This window comes from Sturnira hondurensis, unplaced genomic scaffold, assembly GCF_014824575.4.
Source record: "Sturnira hondurensis isolate 20B ecotype Veracruz unplaced genomic scaffold, ASM1482457v3 Scaffold0012012, whole genome shotgun sequence".
Classification (NCBI taxonomy): Eukaryota; Metazoa; Chordata; class Mammalia; order Chiroptera; family Phyllostomidae; genus Sturnira; species Sturnira hondurensis.
The window spans coordinates 221,531-243,173 of NW_028084643.1; the positions used below are offsets into that span (position 1 = coordinate 221,531).

General features: G+C 35.8%; 1 long non-coding RNA gene across 1 annotated transcript; it reads left to right on the forward strand.

The window, feature by feature from the left end:
- The first annotated feature begins 9,038 nt into the window (after nt 1-9,038).
- Nucleotides 9,039-21,146, forward strand: LOC118996966 (uncharacterized). The gene is made up of 3 exons (XR_005068575.1): nt 9,039-9,278; nt 20,434-20,440; nt 21,135-21,146. It is a non-coding gene; the product is annotated as an uncharacterized LOC118996966 (long non-coding RNA).
- The last annotated feature ends 497 nt before the right edge of the window (nt 21,147-21,643 follow it).

The following is a 21,643-nucleotide window of genomic DNA, read 5'->3' on the forward strand; positions in this document are numbered from 1 at the left end:
TAGAAAAATAAAGGATGATTTTACTGTACCTTCATGATGAGTGAAAAATGACCTCTTTTAGCAACTATATAAAATGTCTCTCTCTCTTTCTCTCTCACACACACACACACACACACAAAGAAATGAAAGTAGGTTCACAAAACATAACAGCAACAATCATAAGTTCACTAATTTCTGTAAGTTCAGTGCCAAATCCTGTGTTAAGTTCTCTATTTACTTTGTGACCAATCTTCTCACAACTCTGCAAAGTATTATTTTTATCCTCTTTTTATGCAAAAGGATAAAGTCCAACAGCCAAAGTAACATAATAAGTTGTCTAAAATTAGTTGAATGTACAAAAGCACCAAGTCACACAGAAAATAAATGGACTCAAGCCTGTCTCCAAGCAACAATTATATTTATATTTAATTTATCAATGACATAGAATATAAATGAGGTTTATATATATGAACATAAATATAAATTCTGAAATTTATATTCATCAGTAAGCTAATAAAATTGGTCATTTCCAGATTTTAAACTTAATTTATTATAAGCCAAGCAAAAGAGAATATTAATTAAAATAGCTGGGATTTACTGGGCTCTTAGTATGTGCCAGAGACAATGTTCAATGATGTATATGGATTTTAAATGATGACTGATGGAGTTTGGGAGAACTGTGTGGGATCCCAAGTTGCGTACTTTGAAGGGGATTGATGTATCAATGTTCCATGTACAACGTTTCTTGTATTTTGTATCTTCTTCAGCAAATGTCTCTACTTTTCACATTACATGGCTGGATACATTCTGGATAGACCTGTGCAATAATGTTGTGTAATAAATACAACCAAAACTCATTGACTTAAAAACAACAAGCATTTAGGTCTGACAAGCATTTGAGTTGATAGCCAGTAAAAATGTGTAAGCTGTAGTTTACGTTCTAGGCTCAAGGCAAAATATTTGGCGTAGGTCTATTCTCAATGACTTTCATTCTGCTTGGACCAAATCCTACCTGGACCATGTTTTTTCTTAAGCTAAATATCAGGAATGCAGAAAGTAATCAGTAAAGCACGATCTCCTTTAATGTCTTTGCCCACAATGGACACACTGTCATTACACCAACCTTCCATTGTCCACACCCACCATCAGTGGGGATCAAAGTAACGGCACAAGGCATTGGGCACAAGGACAGGGAGGGCATTGTATGGTTGCAAAAAATAATAACAATTCAGGCTACTGGATAAAGTAATCCCTATAACAACCCTCTTAGGAAGATCCTTAGGAAAAAATGAGTAACTTAAGTTTAAGTTTACAAGGTAGTACCAGCATTATTTTAAAACTCAGGTGTATCTAACTCGAGCCTAAGCTCTAAGCTACTATTCTGCTAAATTGACAGTTGTCGAGTCAATGATATGTACCAGTTCATATTTAACTTCAAGCCACAGTCCAATACATATTATAATACTATATCATGTATTATACCTACCGCATAATTAGTCTAAGGTCTGGTTTATTTAACCATTCAGTTGTGTCAAAAAGCAGAAGTCTGTCAAATATTTGGTTTGTAGTTACAACCCTTTAATATCATTCATTTCAACTGAATGAAATTTTTTGTGTCTCCTTATACAGAAAGGTAGTTTATAATAGTTACTTTGATGAAATACTTTGTTGTTGGCATTTTTATAACTCATTTCCTTTTATAAAATTCTGTAAATGATTCTACAGATTTTATAGACTTTTCATAGATTATAAAACTTTAGAACTTTCTTAAAGCCATCTTACCTTCTGTGAGATGAGATTTTTCTTATAAAAACAAATGTAAATATCTTCTTCCTAACACAATTAATAAAAATTTTGTAGATATTTTTGTATCTCAGATTGGAGAAAACTTCAAAGGCCTTTAAAAGCCAACATGTGAAGTAATAGAATCGCATCCAACAATTAGAATCATCATGTATCACCTTTATCAAGACTTTGAACTTTCTTCAAAGGAAAGAGGTTCTTAGTGGGCTTTTACTTCTTTTAAAAAACTAGTTCTATTTGATAAGTTTCTATTCAAGTTCAAATATTCTATAGAACTACACCAGGAGATCTATAAAAGAATATTTTGCAATCTCTATGAAAGAGTTATTATTTAGGATAAAAAAGTATTATTACATTTATTCTAATAATTATAATTAGAATAATTGTTATTGAATCCCAGAAGTGCTGTGCTCTCAAATCATTGAGATTTACATTTGAGAGAACAAAGAATCTCATATTCAAAGGCATAACAATCTGGTAGGACTTAATCTGGTAGGACTTAAAAGGAGAAAAGGGCAAAACCTGACCAGAATAGAAAAAAGGACTTGTGTATCCAAACCAGGACACTAGAGAGGATAGTGGTAATAAAACTCAAGAAGAGACCCAGGTGAGACCAAAACTGAGAAGATGGAGATTATATTTGAGACAGGAGAAATTAAACTTCATATGATCTTCTAGACCCAGGATTTGAGAAATCCTGCTTTCTTTATATTTTGGAGAGAATAAGGATAAATGTAAAAAATATCTGCATTTATATATTAGAATGTAGGAATAAAATTTTCAGGTAGTTGGTAAATCACAGGATTTGTCCCATAAAGCAAAATGCCTAGGCTTAAGAGTAAAACTTTAGGTGTACTAATTTCCAACTTCAACATGAATTAATCTTTCTTTTCCTAAGTATAATTTTTTAGAACTTTCTATTGTTCGATTACAGTTGTCCCCATTTTTCCCTCATTGCTCTGCCCTGCCCTGTCCAGCTCCCCTCTCCCAGATTCACTTCTCCCCACCCTACCCCGTGGTCCTTGTCCATGGGTCCTTTATACCAGTTTCGTAACCCCCTCCCTCTCCCATATGGTCACTCTGGCTCTATTTTGTGTGCTTCTTTGTTTTGTTCATTAGGTTCTACTTATACATGAGATCATATGGTATTTGTCTTTCTCCACCTGGTTTATTTTCCTTTTTTTTTTTTATGAATGAAGACAATTTATTATCACTATCTCAAAATAGATGTTTGGTTGATATCAAATATACAAATAAACTAAGAAATAAATTACTAGGGTTGCTGTCCCACTGTCCTTAACCAATAAAAGATTATGCATGTAAATCGATGAATTAAAGATAACTTTCTCAATTATGGCTTTGTTAACTTATACAGAACATTATGAAACAAATCAGCAGAGAGTTGTCTTTCTTCCTTATACCGTCAGAACATTCTTTTTTTTTCTATATATATTTTTTAAATATATTTTATTGATTATCCATTACAGTTGTTCTATTCCCCCCCTTCAATCCCCTCCACCCGCACACTCCCTCCCCCACCATTCTCCCCCCCTTAGTTTATAACCATGTGTCTCAAGTTCTTTGGATTCTATATTTCCCCCACTATTCTCACCCTCCCCCCCTATCTATTTTCTACCTACCATCTATGCTATTTTCTGTGCCTTCTCCCCCCTTCTCCCCCTCCCACTCCCCTGTTTCTAACCCTCCATGTGTTCTTCATTTCTATGGTTCCACTCCTGATCTAGCTGTCCTCTTGGTTTGCTTTTGTTTTAGGTGTGGTTGTTAATAACTGTGTGTTTGCTGTCCTTTCACTGTTCATATTTTTCATCTTCTTTTTCTTATATAAGTCCCTTTAGCATTTCATATAATAAGGGCTTGGTGATGATGAACTCCTTGAACTTGACCTTATCTGAGAAGCACTTTATCTGTCCTTCCATTCTAAATGAAAGTTTTGCTGGATAAAGCAATCTTGGCTGTAGGTCTTTGGATTTCATGACTTGGAATACTTCTTTCCAGCCCCTTCTTGCCTGTAAGGTCTCTTTTGAGAAATCCGCTGACAGTCTGATGGGTACTCCTTTGTAGGTGACTGTCCCCTTATCCCTTGCTGCTTCTAGGATTCTCTCCTTCATTTTAGTCTTGGCTAATGTAATTATGATGTGCCTTGGTGTGTTCCTTCTTGGGTCCAACTTCTTTGGCACTCTCTGAGCTTTCTGGATTTCCTGGAAGTCTATTTCCTTTGCCAGACTGGGGAAGTTCTCCTTTATTATTTGTTCAAATAAGTTTTCCACTTGTGGCTGTTTCTTTCCCCCTTCTGGTACCCCTATAATTCGGATGTTGGAATGTTTAAAGACGTCCTGGAGGTTCCTAAGCCTCTCCTCGTTTCTTTGAATTCTCATTTCTTCATTCCTTTCTGGTGGGATGTTTTGTTCTTCCTTCTGGTCCATTCCATTGATTTGTGTCCCCGTTTCCTTTCCATCACTATTGGTTTCCTGTGCATCTCCCTTCATTTCAATTAGTTTAGCCTTCATATGTTCCTCTAATTTGTGACTTCGTTCCTCTAATTTGTGACTATAATCTGCCAGTTCTGTGAGCATCCTGATAAATAGTGTCCTGAATTGTGCTTCTGAGAGGCTGGCAATTTCTTGGTCGCTTAGAGTTATTGGCTCTGGGACTTTGAGTTCTTCTTGTGCCATCTTTCGGGTTGTTCGTGTCTGTTCCATAGCAGGATCAGAGCCCTAAAGTGTTCACTAGTATAGGGCAACTAAGTCGCTGGGTTGTGACGCTGTATGTGGGGGCGGGGTCAAAGAGGGACTATGGCGTCCTGTCCGCCGCCTGCTGCCACGGCCCTCACCGGTGCTGCAGTTGCGCGTTTCGTCCCACTGCACGCGAGTGTGCCACCGCCGTCAGCCCTCGCCCCCTGGGGCCTACGTGGTCTGTCTCACTGTGCGCGAATATGCGCCCGCGGTCTGCCCCGCACCCCAACTGGTTCCCGTCTGCCTTCGCGCCTGGGTCGGGGGCCCTGTCCTGCCTGACCCTGCTCACTGCTGGCTCCGCCCCTCTTACCGTCCCCGTTGAAAGGTTAGATGTAGTCGGACTTCCGTATAATTCAATTTTCTGTCCTTTGGTTGTGTCTTTGTTTCTCCAAACCTTTGTTGTATTCAAACTTGGTTGTGGGAGAAGGCACAGTGTTTCCACCTATGCCTCCATCTTGGCAGAAGTCAGCTTATTTTCCTAATAAGTAATTTACTGAGATAATAGGAGTCATGGCTTTGAAATATCACAAATTTAGGACCTAAATGTAAAGAAGAAATCTGGCCATTAATTGAACTTAAAACAAAGATTTACTGAAGGCAGAGATTATATTTTTCTTAATATAATGATGATGTACTTTATAACATAAATGCTAGCTTTCAAGATGTTCTGTTGATGTACTTCATTATTTAAAAAGTACTAGATGCATAGATGCATGCACACTTGCATGAACACACACATACACCTAATTCATTATTATGTGTGTATACACATATGCACACATATATTTCTGTATTAATATTAAGATCACATTTAAAAACATATCCCAAATTAGAAATTAAGAAACAACAATATAAATAGGAACTTATTTTCTAATATTTTCTGCTCAGACTTTAGTGGGAAGTCTTTTATATGTTATAAAATATATACGTTCTACTTTAGAGGTCAGATAGAATCAAATCCAACTTTTATGACATACCGTATCCAATACTTAGTGGAGCTGCACATGATCAAAATAAATTTGTTCTGTTTCCAGCATGTGCCCACTTGTTTAATACACTGAGGTCACATAGTAGTGTATGGTGATAGACCAAAGTAAAGCTGCTTATTTTAATTGACCATGCATTTAATAAATGATGCCATGAATTCTCATTTGTGACACTTAAAACATGGTATTTAATTTTCTTTATTAAATAATTATGCTTTTATTTTATTTGAAATACGATGTAGATCATATTAAAGACTAGGCCACACATGAAAGGAAAATTAGGAAATCAAAGCTAAATCTACAAATTGCACCACCCAGAACAAAAACAAAAATATTCTTCATGTCTGATAATGTGTTTCTGAGCATTAATGGAGATGGAAAGACAATGATACCATAGGTCTTCTGTGGGTGGGGATGGCTGGAAGAGTGCTCATACTCTTGGACGCAGGCAAGAAGATCAGAGAGGGTTTGGGTACATTAATAAAATCAACTAAAAACTAGTCTTCTTTTTATTATCCTCTGTGCCAGCAATTCTAAACAATATCAGTGATATAATACTGTTCCTGTCAGAATAGACCACTCTCAATGTCATTCACCTTGGTACATTCATGAATAGATATGTGATAAATGTAATCATAAAATAGAATTTTATAATGAAATTAACTTATTTTAACAGAATAAAAATAAATTTACATGTAATTGAGGAAAGAGCTGAGAATCAGGAAAATATAGATTCATTACATCAGATATTTTCACGTAAAGTATAATTTAACATTAAGAAAGATTATATTAATGCTAAAATATAAAGATCGTTAGATTAATCACAGGTGAAACTTTAGACCACTACTATTGATTCTCTGTTCTGAAAGATTAGGAAATTCCTTCTAAACCCTGTCTTCCTCTATATTATTATTTCTACACTGTCAAGATTTATTATAATTATAGTCCATTCTGTAACTATAAATTCAGTTTTTCTCTTTGTTCCATGTTTAAATGAATCCATGACTATTTCCAGTATAAATAGGATTATTCCACCCTCCAATTCTTCAATTGTCCTTGCTTTGGCTGGATTTCATCACCTTGTTCCCATTGTCTTCACTCAAAAATGAGATCTTGGGCATTTTATTTTTTACCTTCCCATGTTTGAAAATCTTTATCTGTTACATACATTAATGTACATAATTTTCAAGTGAAGTTTTCATATATTCTGTTTTGTATTTCAGGCTCAATAATTTCATCAAGCTATTCATTATACATAAGAAACTCATTTAATTTTTGGACTCAAATTTTTATTTCAATATGTCAGTCTTTATCATGCCATTGCAAATATCAACACTATTTTAACAAATCTTTTTACTTATTCTCTTCTCTTCTTTAGAAATACTAGTTAGTAACTGTATGTACTTTATGCCTTTATTTCATATCTTCTTTCTTAAGCAATTTTGAGGGTATGTTCAGTCTTTCTCACTTTATTTCATGGGATCTTCTCTAGCTGCCTGTTACCAAACAAGGGGGGCGAGGGGGTGGCCAATACTTGGCTCACCCAGGGATGCCAAAAACTGTTACAAAACAACAGGGGCCCCTCCCAAGAACAGTATACTAATATCTATTGGGCTCTTCTGTCTACCACCAATTGGAAAGACATCTCTCAATGCCAGAGATTTGTGAAAAGGAAACAAAATGTTTATTTAATGCTATTTAGGCCTAATGCCTTCATTAAAATATTAAAGTCTTTAAGGGTATAAACCTACACACACACACACACACACACAGCCACACACAGCGCTCCCTTCTCCCACTGTCCCAACTCCGGGTACCCTAAACCAGGAAAAGAGCACACGTCTGTTTTTCCAGGCCACTGGCACCGTCAGCTGTGTCACTGTCCCGGCAGGATCTCCAATTAATCCAAAGTCATGTGGCACCTTCCACTGGCAAGAGTTCTTTGTACCAAGTTCCAGTCAAAGTCTCTCCTGCTCTCCAGGCCACTTGGCCAAAGGGGACACCCCAAAACCGGGTGGGCCTCTTCTACCAAAGCTGCAGGTGTCCGCACTCCACCTGCATGGTGGAGTGAAAGCGCATGTCTTTCTTCTTCACCTGGCCACAGGGATCTCCATTAAAGCAAAGCTGCGTGGCTTTCCCTTTTCACCTAGGCAGGAGGAGGTCTTAACTCTGTTGAAACCGCATGGCTCTCTCTCCTAATGGCTACAAGGGTCTACATCTTTCCAAAACAGCGTGGCTCTCCTCCTCACTTGGCCACGAGGGGGTCCTCACTCTGCTAAAGCCACATGGTTCTCACACAGGCACCGTCTCAGAGGATCAGCCCCCAGTTACATCCTGGGTAGAAGCCACTCCCTTCTCCCTAGCCCAAAACTTGACCACAGCTATTTAACATATCTATGAAACCAGATTAAAGTTATAGATATGTTAAATGACTATTCCAGAGGTTAGCTGCAAAACTGTTGCTATGCAAAACTGCAAAACAGCTCTCAATGGTCCTGCTCCATTTGTCCCTTCCCCCAACTGACACCTGGGGGGGGGAGGTGGGGAGTGAGGACATCTTAATATTTCCTCCAATATTCCTGTACACTTTGAGTTCTGGACACCATTCCAAATCTTTTTTTGCGCCCCCCCCCCCCCCCCGTGGCTGCACTCTGTATCATGCCTACTATATCCCTATGTTTTCTGTCATGTTGGTCTTTCTCATTGTTCTAATGTTACTCTCATATACATCTAGCTTTAAATTTACTCTTTCATTTCTTTCTATAATCTGTATTTTGAACACCACATATGTTCCATGTGTTGTGGGGTGTGTTACTCTAAATGGTAATCTCCCTCTCTTTTCACGCTCTGAGGTGGCGCTGTGGCTGTGGCTCAGGTCACTGGGATGGATTTCCTCTTTGCTGCCTTTCTTCATTCAGCTTTATTTCTTCAGTTTTACTTGGCTAGATGAGAAATAGCATGTCAGCATAGTTTTCCCTCCATTTTCACCTGGTTGGCATTGTACTGTGTAGATTTGGGTCTCTACAGGGACAGTCTCTGTTTTCTTTATGGTCCATCTAATCAGAGCAGCACTTGTTATACTCTTCAACATTTTACACTTACAATTCATGCCATTTTTTACTACTTTTTTTTTTGGGGGGGGGGAGTCCTACCTCATTTTTCTTTCTATTTAGTGGTGTTTGTTTTATAATTTTTATTTGAGTTATGGCTATTTATTTATCCCTGTCTGTAGGAGACTGTTCTGCATGACATGGGCCCTGCTCCCACTGGGAGATGCACAGGACCCACGCCCACGGGTAGGTTCTCCCGTGGGGAATCAGATCTACATTGTTACCTAAGCCACTTTGAGACTTACTTTTGCTAAAACTCCCTCACCCTGATTTGTGGCAAACACTTACTGCAAAATAACTTCCTAAAATCCATGCTAAACCTTCCAAGGATGAGTGTAACCGGATCAACCACTTTTGCCTTTTCATTTGCAAATATCCTTCTGTGATCTGATTAGCAGCATTGGCTCCTTTGTTTTCTGTAAAAGGTAACCACCTAAAGCAATCTGTGCATTGTAAATGAGTACCATCATGTAAAGTGCCAAGAAACCCAATAAAAGGCAGTCACAGCAAGGGCCAGAGGCGTTTTGCTCCCCTGGAGAGAAAAAGCCGTGCCCCCCCTTTTCCTCCATGGGGCTTGATAGTCCCTGTGAATGTCTCTTCCCCATCCACAATGTCACGGACCCCACGAGCCAGGGTCCGCATCACCTGTTGAACTTTGTTCTCCTTTAGGCGTATATGTTTGTGCGAGTTAGTATGTGGGCCTATGCGTGGGAGAGAGATCAAAGCAAAATTATTTTAATCAACTATTGTGAATGTTTAATTGACTAATATAGATTAAAAGTATTCAATACATACTACATCTTTAAAAATAATAATAAAGCATATCTTTATGACATAAAATAACTTTTTAAAATCATATATTAATGACCTAGCATTACAATCTCATATCAGTAGCTGTGACATGTAATATCACATCAGTGCCACATCTAATAGAGTGTTAGAGTTTGAAAGATTAAATTGCACTCACCAATTATAATACATGTCCCATATGTATCCTTTTTAATTTTCTAGTACACATGAAAAGTAAAAAGTAACAGATAATCTTTATATTTCATTTAATCTTTTATATTTAAAACATTATAAATATGTAATCACTTTAAAATTATTAATAACATATTTTAATATTCAAACTGTAGTGTGTATTTTACACTTACAAAACACTTCAATGTAGACTAGACACATTTCAAATACCCAAAAATTCACATGCAACTTATTACTGAATTGGATCCTGTAGGTCTAGCATATAACACAGTAGACATTTTAAGATTGTAGCTAATGTTATCACCATCATAATTATTGATATACATCAGTATTTATGATGAAATTGAAACCTCTACTCCATATTACAGGGTTAGACAAAGAGTCTTGAATTGGAATATTGCAGATGTTAGGTTGCTGTTCCTTAAAGTATTCCCTTTTCATCTATAAATGAGAGTAATGCAGGGAATTTTCAAGAGTTCCATGAGATAGCATAGGCAAAATTTTCTATCATAGTTTCTAATGATATTAAATATAAGATAAATCAGAATATCAATTACGTCACCCTTAAAATTTTTGGTTCCATTAAAAGAAATATTTTTAGTGTTCACACATTTTGTTTATGGTGAAACAAATATTAAGGTAAAACAATCCTCCATATGTTAAAACTATACCTTTAGTACTTACCTCCCCTGTTGCCTCTGTGCTTCCTCAGCCAACATGGTCCCTGGACATGCTTCTTTTCACCACCACATTAGTAAGAGAGGGGCAAGAAAAAAACAGAAGTGGGATAAGCAAGATTGCATCACTCAATAGTGCTATAATGGGTTATTTTAATTCGACAGATCATCTGCATTTGTTAATTGGTGCTTATTTGTTTATCCACTGAAGTTAGACTCCTACCTTCCCATGGCAACTAGGAGCCAGGAACCCTGTATTTCTTTTTTACGTATATTTTGATTATTATATTTGAAAAGGGTAGCTCCCAGTTCCTTGAGAAAGACATTCCTGAGCTTTAGAATATTTATATCTTAAGGGAGAGTGGAAGGATTTACAACTGCAAGTTTTCTAGAGAAAAATCTCTATGAAAAGGGCGATTAGAAGCTATAATCAGGAAGAAGCCTGTCTAAGGTTTAGTCAAGCTGAAGGGAATGTTAACGCCTCCTTGGCTAGTGTCCTACAGATATGTTGTGGGACAGATATTGACCCCTGGAGGTGGGGCAGGAAGGTAGGAAGGTAGAAGTTAGATACATCTTCAGAGGCAAAAATGACTACTCACAAATGAGAGAAAAGATAGAGCTATATAAAAAACAGAGGGGTAGACAGAGACAGAGTGAGAGAAGAGAGAAAACCATATTGGTCAGAGAAAGTAAAAGCAGACTAGGCTGGCAACCAACATGGAGATAGAATATAGATTAACTGAAAATCTTAGCAGTGATGACAAACTCCAACCAGGACCAAGTAGACAAATTAATCAGTGTACCTAGCCAGCCATAATATGCTGGGATGTGTGGGGGTTTAGGGGCTATGGTAACTTTGAGGGTGTTTGTCCAAACTTGATACAAATTCAGTGTCAGGTCCCACCCAGAGTCATTAAATTATAAACTGTATTTCCACAGATCTCAGAAGGATTCTGGACACACCTAACCATACCTCCACAAAAAATAATGCTTTTATTACCATTTGATTGCACTGGTTTTGATCATTTACAATTTCTTACCTACACAGCAGCACCTCAAAGGGAGAGATTTTTTTCTACATTTCTAAATATTAGCTTTGACAACAGATTTTCTAGTCAAGGTAAGTGCTGCCCTATGTGTGACCTATGTAAAATTATTCTTGTATGTTCACCCTCATGCCACTCAGGATTAATCACAGGTATTTACTTATGCAGGTGAGAATTCAAATATAACCATGGATCATATTCTGGAATACATTTTGGTATTCATGAGGAAAACACTAACACAACCATTCTATATTCTTTAATACAAAGGGAGGAAACAGCAATGGAAATTATATTAATGCAATTTTATGGCTGAAAATTTTAAAACAGCATCCTGAAGTGTAAAGTTATGGTCCTCATAGGAATCATAACTGGGCTGTAAGGCAAATATATATTAAGACATAAATATAAGAGTCTATACAGTAACAGAAAGTACTACAACCAGATGTGCCAAGAAATTAAATTATAATTGACATGGGAACCATAGGTTTGGAATTTCATACTGCTTAGAATTTAAATTTTTCTGAAATACTGAAGCAATATGAACACATTCAGGGTAGGTATGATACAAATATGAGGTAGTCCTATCAGCAACAAAAAGTTAATGATTTTTTTATTTTATCATCTATACAATTTAATTAAAGGAACAATCAATTACAAACTTATTTCAATAAAGGTGTTTGTAAGTTTTATACAGTGCATAAAAAATCAATCACTATAACTGTACATGGAATGATAAGAAGTCCACATTCAGATGGCATATAAACTTATTAGTTTTAGCTCATTAACTTGGAATTTATGATAATGTGGATGAGAAGTCACAGGCCTGTAAGCTGTTGGCAGTGGAAGAAGTCTTAGAAAACATCAAGACTGGGGGTTTGTCAACAATAGTGTGTGTGTGTGTGTGTGTGCGCACGCGTTGATCAAGTGAGCCTTATGATTTCTCTCAACTTTACTAAATTTTAGACAACTTTTTTTCTGACCTCTCCTTTCTAGAGTTTTTTCTTTAGAAAACTAGTGATTGTAAATTTTCTGTTCCTTGGAGATACAAATCTTATGTGACTTGAGGATGTTTTACCTAAAGAACTGGAAGCCATTCTTTTGAAATATAATCATAGGGACAAAATGCCTCTCTTGCAGTCTCCATGGGGGGGTAGAAACCTAATATTAATAAACTGTAATAAGCACCAATTAATAAATACATAGCCTAATCACACTGATTACCCCCGATAATGGCTAATTTCCCCTAGTTTCCCACCAGCTTGCCCAGTGCTTAAAACTCTCCTGTGTTTTTCCAGAGAAGTTGAATTCAATCTCTCTCTATTGCAATAGACTGGACCTCTACTGATAGTCATGAATGAAGTCTTCCTTGCCTATTTAATTTCATTTTGAACAAATTTTCTTGGACTGAGTGTAGAGATCCTCCATCTACACTAAGTGTGTGTGTAGAGGGCCTCCCAGAGAACCTTAATGTCAGATCTGCCCAATCCACTCTTCCTTCAAAGCAGTTCTGTCTTTGATTTTTTCCCCTAAAATTGTATTTAAACAAAAGTCACCACGGTTTTAAAAACAGAAGTCTCCTGTGATCTCACCAGAATAAGGAGGGGAGGATTTACAAGAAAGCTCAAGATCCCCCAGAGCAGCTTTAGAGCCCTGAGATGTTGACCCAGTGTTCTGTGGATGTTACCTTCGCATCATCAAAGAGGACTCTGGAAACTAGGCAATGTAAGAGAAACATGCTGGGATAGTTTACTTACTTTAAAGGACAATCTTCAAGTTTCTTAGAAACACTCATTTGCATGCAACCAATTCATATGCAAATTAGGATGATCTTCATTCAGGGCCTCTGTCTGGGAACATTTATTAGTCATTGCTGTGTTACTTTATTTACTTGATTGTATATTTTCCTAAATGCTGCCTAATCATATAGAGGATTATAAATCTAACCTTGAAACATGTACAACAAAGACAGAAATAGAAGCCAGGAGCACCAGTACAAATAGTGACTTTATCCAGTTTATTTACATTAACATAAATAATTCCCTAGTTTTTTAGTCAGAAGGTGACTGGGGAGGTAATCACAGTTATGAATTTGGCCGAGATCCTTAGCCTAGCAGACTCTCACTTCCTCATTTGTAAAATGATAGGTAATAATTCCTAACTCCGTACTGCTTTTACGAAGATGAGGAAAATATATTCCAGGTGCTTTGACAGGACTGTCTAAGCCCCAAGTGCTGTTAACACCAAGATGGTGGTGTTTTATCCAACATCGAAATAAGCACCTGCATCATCATTATCACTCTTTCTTATTTTCTTCAGCTTCTATGATGGATCTCTGAGAAAATTTGCCTAAGTGCTAATAGTTGTCTATTTTGACACTGTTCCCAGTTATGTACTGTGGAATCCTACAACTTAAAATCTTCCAGTTCCTAGAAGCTTCGATTCCTAGTTCAGTGTTAGATTTAGTTAAATCAAAAATCCAATTATCACAGATATTTTTTCAAGTATTAATAGTACTAATTTATGTACTATTAATAAGTGTACTAATACTAATAAGTGGTAATGGCCATTAACTAGGTTGTGTTATTCTATCATATTGATAGTACCTATACTTTTTTATCCTTTTTGATGTCTATTTCTAAGACTCTTATGATATTTTATGAGGACAAAAAATAATAGCAATAACAAAAAAGCCAAGGCGTCAGTGTCAGTAAGAGACTGATGTGTCCAATAAAATAATGCTACCACTGCGTGTTCATGGGAAGAGTCTTCCTAAACCAATTTTTCAGTGTCTTCAGAAGTTGAGTCAAATTAATGTATTAGAGAAGAGAGACGAAAGTCAGTTTAGGGTAATGTTTTTGCCAAAATTTGACCTGGACAGTTTATTAAAAGAGAATGACCTGGATTACCTTCATATTAATTTTCTTTACACATCTGTTTTCTTTAGGAGGGGGAGGGGGACTGTAAATTAAATCAGGCAGATGTGCTGTCATATTGATGGAGACAAGTTCAATACCAAGGATTTATCTACTTACACAAATGAAATCAGAGTCAGCATATCCATCTGAAATGCTCTAATGCACCTGCAGAAATACAAAATGTTTCAGGTAAATTCAATTTTACTCCAGTCAGACTTGGTACAATTGCCCAGAGGCTGCTAATCATTAAGTGTAGGTTTCATCAAATCTGTTACATAGAATTCATAGACTGAAGAAGAGGTTTACCACATAAACTAGTTTTCCCAGGTAAGACTGAATTTTAGATAAACACTGAATAATGTTTACTATGTTTCAAACATTGCACTTACATAAAACACACACGCACACACACAAAGTTATGTCCAGAAGGTATCCAGCCATGTACTATCAAATAGAGACATTTACTGGAAAAGATACAAGAAACATTGTACATAGGACAATGATGCCTTAGTCCCCTTCAGAGTAGGCACCTTGGGACCTCACCCAGTTCTCCCAATCGCCATCAGTTGCCCTGTCATATTTTCCTGAATCTCACTAATGGTCTGAAGCTGTAGGGTGCCAAATGTGGGTTGTAGGGGGACTGAGTCACCTGGGTGAATTGATGTTTCACCAAAAAACTCTGCACAAGATATGATTCATGAGTAGGTACATTGTTGTGATGAAGCTGTCAATCACCATTTGCCCATAGGTGTGGACTTCTAAACCATCCAAATAGTTTCCATGGAGAAATGTTTCAGCTTAATGCAAAATGTGATGCAGATTTGTTGCTTTACTCAGTCATTTTGAATGCTATGGACACACAGTACAGATGCTCACTCGGTGGTATCTACTGCCTCCAATGACTAATACAGTAAAGTTGTCATTGTTCATGCATGTACATTCCAGTCCACTCTCTTTGGCTGCCAGGTTACGTTAATGTTCTGCAGTCTGTTCTCATTATATTGACAATGGCTGGGCTTTTTCTGGACAGACTATTTTATATACCTTAGCAGAAGTAAGTCTGCAATTGTGAGTACATGAAACATTTTATTATTTTATTATTATTTATTATTATATTATTTATTATTAACCTACTTTTGCATATATGTTTCTATTAGTAAAATAACCAATAATAGCTTCTAGATATTATTTGATCCAATGGGTCAAATTGATTAATTTTCAATATGGGCATTCATATTTTTTTTGATCAAGTCATTCAAAAGCAGTTGTTTGAAGGCTATATACACAGAGGGGAAAAATGACATGTGACTAAAAAAAGAAAAACACATTGCATCCTAATACTTTGTTGTATCTGTTCAATAGACAACAATTAAGTTTAATATTTTTGATATTTTAATTCACATAAAGATACTTTTTTAGTTGTTTTGATACATATACATTCAGCCTAGCTTAGAAACTTTTATTTTCTAGGCTACTCAAAAAACATATTTCTGTTAAAGTGATATGTTTTTATCACTTTAAATGTACAGATGTAGTTTATGATACCCTTTAAAAATGTAAACTAAGGAACTTCAATTTCATAAAAATATTAATTTTTGGTTTTTGCCCAAGAATGTTATGTTCTCACAAAATGAAAATTGATTACTGAAACCTCCCTGTTATATAACTACCCATAAGAATTTGGTATGTTATTTATATTGTTTATAGAAAGTAGGAGTGATTTATTCTAAATTTTTAGATCAAATTAGGATGCTAAAGAAAATACTTTATACTTTTTATTGAAATTTTCTAATTGTTTTAGATAAATACAGCATATTCTATGCCATCAATAAACAAGACATAATCTATGTTTCAAAATAAAGCAGACAATATTTAAAGTTTCTGAATTAGAATATGTGAATAAGGTACCAATTAAGAAGGTAAAACATTATTCTTTATTTCTTCCTGGATCTCGAGTATTCCATTTAAGAAATTTTTGTCTGCCTGAAAAACCCTCTTCAGTATAAATGTGTTAGTGACAAAGTCTTTGAATATGGATTTATGTAAGAATATATTTCAACTTTCTTTCTAATGTGTATTTTAACTGAATACAAAATTTATGCTTGGGATTGATTTTCTTTCAACACAGTGAAGCTCCATGCTCACTGATCGATGTTCACTGTTTCTTTTAAGAAGTCATCTGTTGATCTAAGTCTTGTTCCTTTAAAAGCACCCTTTTCATTGGCTGCTTTAAGCACATTTGATATTCTGTATTTTTCAATGTGATACCTCAAATGTGATTTATTTATCATCATCATCATTACCCTAGGGATTTACTGGAAAGATGCTTTTTATCAGTTCTGGGAAATTCTTTTTTTTTAAAGGTTTTATTTATTTATCTTTAGACGGGAAGGGACAGAGAGAGGGAGAGAAATATCAATGTTTGGTTGCCTCTAGTGTGTCCCCTGCCAGAAACTGGCCTGCAACCCAGGCATGCACCCAGACTGGAAATTGAACCGCAATCTTTTTGTTTGCAGGCCTGCGCTCAATCCACTGAGCTACACCAGCCAGGGCCTGGGAAATTCTTATTTACAATCCCTTGCAATATTATTTCTCTCCTGTTCTTTCTTTTCTTCCCATTTAGGACTCCAACTAACTCTTTTAGATCTCCCCTTTGTGCTCTAGGCTCCTATATCTTCTGTCTTTCTCAGTTCTCCATGCTTCATTCTAGATTTTTTTCTAGCGTATTTTCTCATTAATTCTCTCTTCTTCTGTCAAACCCAAGTCACTGAATTCTGTATTTTATTTCATGTATTTTTCAGGTCTTGAAGTTCTGTTTTGTTTTATTTCAAACTTGCTCAGTCACATTTAATATTTCAGTCTCTGCCATAAGTTCAAGCTTGTCATTTATCTGCTTGGATATGGTAAATATAGTTATCTTACACTCTGTGTTCAATAATTACAGTGTCTGGATTTGTGGTAGATTTCTTCATTTTGTGTTATTTCTGCTGGCTCGTCCTCATGAGGTATTGTCTACTCATATTCTAGTTATCTTTATTATATACTGGATATTGTGTTTGAAAATTATTTATAGAAATAATTTGAGAACAAAGATGCTATTATAATACTTCAGAAGTGAGGTTCTATTGGTTTAGAAAGAACCTAATTTACAATCACTCCCAGACTGTATTAATCCAACTCCAGGATTCAAATTTCTCTGACAATGCAAAACTTCCAAGCTGGCCTGTAGTTTGTTTAGCCCTATTTTATGCCTGTTTCTTGCTACTGGAGTCCAACCAATATGAAGAGGTAATTTACAATGCTACTACACTGAAAACCTCCATTGTCTCAGGTCCCTTAATCTCAAGAGGCCAGATTTTCACCTGATTTCATTATCCTGCCATTATAGCCAAAATGATTCTTAAAAAAAATATGTCTCTAGAATGATATCTCCTGGGCCTTAATGTGGTGGTTATTACTATTGCTATTATAATTTTATTTAGTATTGCTTTTATTATTTTATTTATATTTTTAATTATTATATTCTAGTTCATCAAAACGAACTTCACCTGGAATTTTTGCCCACATTTTTAATTCGATATTATCAGAAGCAATATGAAGTCTTTGAATATTAAAAGTTATATTTTAAATAGAGTTTATCTATAGGAGACATCTATTTCATGATATTAGAAAAGAATGCTTTCGTTCATCACAAGTATGTCCAGCTCTCAATGGCAATGTCATATAAATGAATAATATTAAATAGTTATGTATATCTTAATCACACAGTAGGAAGTAAAGTTGGTAAAATATCTGAAAAGAAAATAAAGGTACTTATTTAAATTAACTTGTCATTGTGCCACAGCTTGAATACTGGTTTTATGAATACATCCAATCTCTAACTCCATTTCTCAACAACTTCATTTGTAAAATAAGCAGTTTGGACAACCTACTCCCCCCAAACCATTTCAACTCTAAAGTTTTCTAATGATATATTTTGAATTTACACTTTCTTTTAAGTTTTTGATAATTATTTGAGTACAAATTAAGAATATATATGTATGCACTTACACGCACAAGAATAAAGAGAAAATTGTTTTTCCTTCACTAAAAAAAATAGTTGTAAAGTGAACAAATGCAGAAACAACTGCATAAGATAAAAAACTTCTAAAATAGGTCAAATTCAATCCACACTCTTAAAGTAATGGAAACTATTGTTAGCACATGCTTACAAAAAATACTCGTTACAGGTCAAATCTCATTTCTGTTTTCTAAGGAGCAGTAATAGAATTAGTGAATATTTCCATAATATTTTTTATGTTCATGTCAATGAGATAACAATCTTATACTCAAAGATTTCTAATTGATTTGACCGGAAAATAAGCCTCTTTTTCAAAGAAAGGCAAAAAATAAAAGATAAGAAAGATGCCAAATTAACTTTCAGATGTATATTGCATACAGATGTCATTGGGCTGTAAAAATACGGAATGCAAAATAACAAAACTAACAATAAGATAATGATATTAACCAAAGAATTATTAGGCACAATAACCACACAAGGGCATAGTCATATCTTCATGAAGCTGTTTTGAAAATGAAAGCTGGACTTAGTCTGTTTCAGAGAAAAACATCAGATGTTTTTATATGAGTTTTTTTGCAATAGAAATATCAGGAGCAGTTGTCAGTAACACCACTAAAGCAAATAACTCCTAGGAATTTCGTTAGTTAAGTCTTGAAAATATCCCTGGCTTGTGTTAGATAGGACAAAGGTTTTAAGGTCTGGGCAGTTCTAAATATTATTTTGTGCTAAATATTCAAATGTGGCATAGTATTTTGCAGATGCAGCTTTAAAAAGAATGAACCAACAGGAACTCAACTAGATGAAATTAGCCAACTGCAAAGAATTCAAAATGTAATGGACCGAATAGTGTATATAAGCAATGGCTAAGCCTCCCTTCAGGGAGGCAGAGTTTTGGATATGAATCCCTTCTCCTTTACTTGCTGCGAGTAAATAAAAGTATTTTGTGACAACCACATCTGGTTTTTTAATAAAGCAACCCAAACAGGGACCTCTTGAGTTCAGTAATGGTATTCTCTCTCTCTCTCCCTGTCTCTTCCATCTATCTGCCTATATGATGTATTTATTTTTCTTTAATTTTAAGATTGAATCTGATCATTGAAAAATATTTAGCCCCATTTTTACATTTCTTAATCTCATTTTTTCCATTTACATAATGTTGACTATAACATCTATCTGATAGGATTACTATGCACATTAAGTGCTGTAAGATTCATTTAGGACTTTTTAATTTGGGTAGATACATAATAATATGGGATGTTACTACTTTGTCCTTGCTAAGAATTTTAAAAATTGTAAATTCTCCTCATCACAGTACTCTGCCAGGTGTTTGAAAAGAAATGTATATAGGTCAGTAGGAAAACCATGAATGTCCTTGAGCCACATGTTCAGATCCGTATTTTAAAAATAATCAAGCAAAATATCTCTATTTAGCCACTTGCTCATTTGACTACTCCTTGTCTCTACTCTGATTCCTTTTCCTTTTTCCTGCCTGGCCCTCAGTGTTATCTCCTTAATCATCCACCTCTTACAATCACCATCATCTTAAAGTTGTCACCTAATTGCAGTTTCAAATGTTGTCACCAATTGGATAACCCCCAAAATGGCATTTCCCATTCTGCCCTGTGACTCCAGACCCTGTTTTATTACAGAGGGCATCTCTGTTTAGACAGTCTCCTCCTGTCACTTCAGAAAAGGGTGCCCAAAATAAACTGCTCTTTCTCTCCCTCACAAATAAATTCTTATTCCCAAATATCCTGGTTATTCTGCCAAAGGAACCTCAAAGATCCAGTGAGCCCTTCTAGACATCCTTTACTTCACCTCTTCCTTTCATTTTTCTTCAGTTGTTAAGTCCCATCGTCCTGCACTTCTTCCTGAATGTGATCCTGAAATGTCTATAGAGCTGAACCTTTATTTGACCCTAATTATAATCAATCCGGCCCAGGATTTAAGGTCTCTGGGTTACTACAAAAGCCAAGAAGATTACAACTCAAAAACAGAGGGCAGACAAATACTTTCTTTAAAATTTTATTGCAAATTGTAAAAGTGAGGAAATAGAAGGGGATAGAAAAAGATAATTTTGTTTACTTATGTGGAGGGCAGGGTAAATGGCAAAGAGAAGACAGTGGGGCGGTAAGGACGTGGTGAGCACACAGACTTGCATGGGGAATCAAAGGTATTCAGAGTCAAACTCAGCAAAGTGCTGCAGTGAGAAAAGGATAAGCTTCTTAAGTCAGTTGTGTGTTTGAGTCTGTTGCTGGTGACTTTTTAAGTTTAGATAACAAATGTAAGATAAAAACACTCAAATGTTAAGCTCCTCTTCCCTATCTTTAATGTGCTGTTTTCTATTCCTTCACATCCTGCTGATTTAAAACACTGCTTTTTATCAGATTTTATTTTTGCTTTTACATATAGAATAATTTCAGACATATTTGAGTTCCTTCGCTGAATTTCCAGGCCTTATATTACCCAACATTCTACTTTGTATCTTTTTTCCCTAGTTCTCTTGACAGACAAGCTTTGCGCCAGTTAAGTTGCCTCGTTACTCTTTAACTACACCTAGCTCCTTCCAGCCCTGAAGTATCTGTGTATTTTTCTGGTGCTGGAATCCTCTACTCCAGATCAATACATCTATAAACTTTCTTCAAGGTGTAGCAAGAATTCCGCTTTCTCCATGGAACTGTATATACAATTTCCCTCCTCTACACCATTTCTTCTTCCCTAACTTCTCTATCCTACTTAGGCACAAAAGCTGAATGGATAACATGATGATTAGTTAAAAGTAGAAAATATATCTGAACATTTTGTTCTACATAGAACCAAACAGCCATTTTGACTTATTGCTTCCCTTAGTTTGGAGATATTTGTTCTAAACTAACTAAGCAAATGGGAAATGGAATTCCAATGGTCAGAGTAATATCTTGCCTTTGGCTTATCCAATTCTGAGAACATCTCCAAAGCATTTTTATATTTTCCAAATGCATTTTGGTTTATAAAAACCAAATATATTTTTCCAGCACAATTTGTAATGGCACAGTTTCTTGTGTACCATGTCAGTGGCATATTCTTGCTGCAGTTGCACCGATAAAAATAGTAATGTCAGACACACTGTCAAATTTGATGCCTGGAGCATCTTTTTTGATAAAAACAGCTGTGGATTCTAAATTGAGGTTTCCTAAGTGCTCAGTATTCCCACCTCTTTCAAGAAAGCTGCCTATTGATAGGCTTTATATTTTTGTGTTTTGCATCTGTATTTGGATGCTGAGAAGACAAATAATGCACCAACTCCACGGTGTGGAGAGAGGGGAAGAAAAACACCTACTAAGTGAAGAATCC